Raw genomic sequence first — 4,793 nt, 5'->3', positions numbered from 1 at the left:
TTTTTATATCATTATTCTCTTTAAAAAATATTATGTTACCTAGATAAGAGATGCTCCTCTCCAACCATTGCCAAATCCCCTTTCTTTTTACTTTATTTTATTTTATTTATGATAGACATAGAGAGAGAGAGAGGCAGAGACACAGGTAGAGGGAGAAGCAGGCTCCATGCCAGGAGCCCAACATGGGACTTGATCCTGGGACTCCAGGATTGCGCCCTGGGCCAAAGGCAGGTGCCAAACCCTTGAGCTGCCCAAGGATCCCCACCAAATCCCCTTTCTATAAGAACACTACAATTGTGGTTTATCAGAAAACATTTTTCTTTTGGCAAAATATGTGAGGCAAATTGGCTTTAAATTACAATTCTTTTGTTTTGCCCCTGTATGTTAAGGGATATATGTACAATCTTCTTTAAAAATTTTTTCTGTTGGTGACGGGCACTGAGGGGGGTACTTGACGGGATGAGCACTGGGTGTTATGCTATATGTTGGCAAATTAAACTCCAATAAAAAATACATACAAAAAAAATGATTTGAGGGAAAATTTTTTTTCTGTTGATATCAAGGCAGCCTCATTCCTTTCTTTTTTTTCTCATTCACTCATCTGTTAAATGTTTATTGAAATTTTACTAAGTACTAATCACAGCTCTGGATACCAGGTAAACAGCTGAAAATGAGATAGACATGGCCCCTCCCTCCTAGCCTCACTCTGTTCACTCCAAGCAATAAAGAGCCTCTGTGTCTCTATTTAAGAAAATCATGTCACGGGATCCCTGGGTGGCGCAGCGGTTTAGCGCCTGCCTTTGGCCCAGGGCGCGATCCTGGAGACCCGGGATCGAATCCCACGTCGGGCTCCCGGTGCATGGAGCCTGCTTCTCCCTCTGCCCGTGTCTCTGCCTCTCTCTCTCTCTCTCTCTCTCTCTCTCTCTCTCTGTGACTATCATAAATAAATAAATAAATAAATAAATAAATAAATAAACAAATAAATAAATAAATAGAAAATCATGTCACCAACTGTGGAGACTTAAAATAAGATCATAAAGTAAGGGAGACTGAATAGAATTAGAATCAGGGAATTAGTCCTGATTGCCCCAGACACAAAGATAAGAGAGGGTAAGAGAAACTGTGTGAAGCATTTTATCACCTTCCTTTAGGTCAACTTGGCCTGAAACCCCAATTCCCACAGACTCCTCTCCATGCTGGTCTTCTACTCCATCACCACACCCATGCTGATTTATTTTTCTGCTCTGACATTTTCCATGACATCAGAGTAACTGAAAACGGTCCCTGGTCTGTGCTGAAGGCCTACAACAGCAATTCCTTCCTGGGGAAGTGGCACAGCTGCGTGTCTGAATAACAGTTTTGGACTTAATAAACTAGATTGAGCAGCATCCTTGATTGAAACAAAGTGGAGGGCAGCCCGGGGGGCTCAGTGGTTTAGCACCACCTTCAGCCCAGGGTGTGTGTGATCCTGGGGTCGGAGAATCAAGTCCCACATCAGGCTCCCCACATGTAGCCTGCTTCTCCCTCTGCCTGTGTCTCTGCTTCTCTCTCTCTATGTGTGTCTCTCATGAATAAATAAATAAAATCTTAAAAAAAAAAAGAAACAAAGTGGACTAGCCTTTTCATAATGAAGCCCACTGAGATCCACATTGCTCCTGATTGGACTCTACCCCAGATTCCGCAGGACTGACCTAGGGAGCTGGGTCACTGGACTGAGCCTTCCTCTCTCTATTAGAGCAATGAAGGTTCCAGAGCACGGTCAGCAGCCAGCAGCAACGGGCCCCAGACTGATGCTTGTCAGGACGAAATAAGGTTCTTTGGCATTTGGGAAACAAACAGAGGAAAGGAAGGTGTCATCATTGTTTTTGTTTTCACAAATCCTTAAGAGTGATACCAACTCACATTATCCAGAAGTGGGGTAAAATCATAAACCTCCGTAGCCTTCACAGCACAGAACTCAGGCTGGTTAAGCAGACTCAGGCAGGCCCAGGGAACCTGAACACTCACCTGCCCATTGGCTACCCCTCCTCTCAGAAGCTAATTTTATTCTACAGGCTGCTATTCTGTTCTAACCTGAGGGGCTTCCCTGAAACATCTTTACCTTGATGTCTATGAGGCCTGCCATGGCTCCCAGGCCCTCCTGTCTTGTCCTACTGATTAAGTCACTTTTCCTGAATATTGGAAAATAGCACTAGGCAAGCTGAATCTGTCTTTCATCCCCTCTCCCGACCAGGGCAGGGCGATTGCTCTTCTTGCTAATTATGCTTGAATTTTGCCTCTCAACTCCCAACATCCTCCACTGGATGCTTGGCCGAAAGCGCCAACCCCCGTAGCCATCAGCAAGCCAGGGCATCCTAGGTCCTGCCATTCTCAGCTCTTTCCCATGGGTCCTGCATGCAGCGTTTTTTACTGCCACTCCGCAGGACTGTAAGAGATGGGAAGACTATTCAATAAGTGACTGAACATCCTCCCTCCAAAAACAGCACTCACAGTATAATGAAAGGGTTTCCAAAAGACAGAAAGAGATATATCTACCAGCAAACAAGTAACTTTAACAGGGGAAACAATAGCAAGAAATAAAAATTAGAAGGAAGAAAGCCAAGAGGCAGTGATAACTGATTCGGTGGCAGCCTAAAGAAAATTGAAACCTAAGCTTGTGTTGGGGGAAGCCAGGATTTAAGCTGAATCAGGGATTTAACTGCAGAGAGGCTTGAGAAATTAAGCCATTGGTAACTCTGAGAAGGGGTGATGCAGATGCAGCTGAGAACTGGGGAAGTAGTTGAAATGTGGTTGAGAACTCATTAGATTCCCAGACCTCCTTCTGCTACCCTATGCAGCAGGGGTAGTGACACCACCTTCCTTCAATTTAGGAGAAGCTGGTAGGTTTCTTCTTTGTGAAGAGGTTGAACCAGATAGATTCTGAACTCATGGACACAAGACATATACGTGGGTGGCGCCGTGCCATAAACTGGAAGATGAAGTGAAAGGCTCTATTCTGAATTACAGACCTCTCTACCCTTTTCCCTACTTGAGTCCTAGAATGCTATTTTCCAGGCTCATATCACCCAAACAGGAGAATGGAGCATTCTTCCCTCAGGCCAAAGTTCTACAGATGATGAAGTTCTATCCCATGGAAATGGCCCAGCCAGTTACCCTTTAAAGAAGCCAACCAGACAATAAACACCCACACAAATATCCCATCAGCTGTGTAGGCTTCACTCATAAATATGATCAGTAGCCAAAGCTCAGCAGATACCAGACGAAAGCCATAGGCATGAAATGCCAAAGAAAACAGGTTGAAAAAAATTAAAAAAAAAAAGGAAAAAGAAATTTTAAGGAAACAGACCCCCAAAGCCCCCCAAACTAAAAAAACCATAGAACTCTCTGGCCTGATCTCCCTCGGTGTCGACTGTGTGCTCAGTCCTGAACCATGGGGAAGCAGAACAATCTGGTGGCCCTATATGAACACAATAGCTATGCCCAGATCAAGGGTTACAAACCAGTGTTCAGGGCCAATGACCCAAGATTATCTGAATTGATCAAGGTCTACCTCGGAAGAAGTGAAAGAACAACTAGAAAATAAAAAGGCTCCAAGTCACTGGCTGAATTTAAAGAAAAAAAAATAAGAACAGGAAGAAAGATTTGGAAAAATAGGGAGAAATTTTAAGGGGGGAATGAGAGCTCATCTATTAAAAAAAAAGGCAGGGAAAGAAAAGAGAAAAGAAGAAATCTGGTAGGTATTCTTCTTCATCAAGCTCTCATTTTTTTGACAGTTCCTCAGATTCTGAAGATGAAGATAAAAAAAAAAAAACAAGGAAAAAGGAAAAAAAGAACTGTTCACATACAGGTTCTGAAAATTCCATGTTGGAAACTGAATCAGACAGCCAGTAAGGATAGTTTAAAAAAGAAAAAGAAGTCAAAAGATGCAACTGACAAAGAAAAGGACATGAAAGGACTCAGCAAAAAAAAAAAAAAGTTTCCTGAAGATAAACCTTTATCATCTGAGTCCTTATTAGAATCGGATTATATTAAGATGGTACAAGCAAAAAAGAAACACAGTGAAGAATGAGAAAAAGTAACAGGGAAAAAAAAAAGGATAAGAAACACAATAAGAAGAAAAAGAAAGCTTCTAGTTCAAGTCCTGACTCATGGTAGCATTAAGAAAAATCAGGATTCCCTTAGAAAGAAAGTGCAATATCTAAGGACATTTCAGTCGTGAGACTTATGACATAATCACTAAAATGCATGCATCTCCTTGTTTTCAGAATTAATCCTGGACTATTCAGTAGCCACTCAGAAGCCATGGTGTGAAAGGGCCATCATCGTTGCCCGCTGGAACACCTACTTTTTTCCTTCTCCAGTCCTTAACTCTGGGAGATAATACATTGCAGTTGTGCTAGTGGTTAAGATACTTGGGGATGGAGTTCATACTTTTGACTAGAAGTATCTAACGACAAATCAACAGAAATAGAATCTGCTGACATCAAGATGGAACTAGAAATGACCAGATGACTCTAGTTAACATTTTTGAAATAGGGATTGCATTAATATTTCAAAATACTTCCTCTGTAGAGAAGTGTATTTTAATTTTTTCCCCCTTATATACTTTTATTTACCTGGGGAAGGAGCTTTTAGGGTGGGAGGGGGGTAGATAGTTTGCTATCTTTCTAGCTAGTGGACTAGCCTGCGTTTTATCCTCGCACATCCTTTTTTTGTGGACACAGCAGCCACGCTTCAGCGGAGGTCAGAGCTGAGTATAGCTCTCTTGTCCTTTGACATCCTTGGACTCTGTC

The 4,793-nt window shown here is 42.4% G+C and overlaps 1 pseudogene; it reads left to right on the top strand.

Annotated features, from left to right (window-relative positions):
- The first annotated feature begins 3,430 nt into the window (after positions 1 to 3,430).
- On the top strand, positions 3,431 to 4,155 carry LOC129495682 (protein FAM133B-like; annotated as a pseudogene).
- The last annotated feature ends 638 nt before the right edge of the window (positions 4,156 to 4,793 follow it).

The sequence above is a fragment of the Nyctereutes procyonoides genome, unplaced genomic scaffold, assembly GCF_905146905.1.
Source record: "Nyctereutes procyonoides isolate TBG_1078 unplaced genomic scaffold, NYPRO_anot_genome, whole genome shotgun sequence".
Lineage (NCBI taxonomy): Eukaryota > Metazoa > Chordata > Mammalia > Carnivora > Canidae > Nyctereutes > Nyctereutes procyonoides.
The sequence above is the reverse complement of the archived record's forward strand: the minus strand, read 5'-3'. Positions and strand labels throughout refer to the sequence as shown.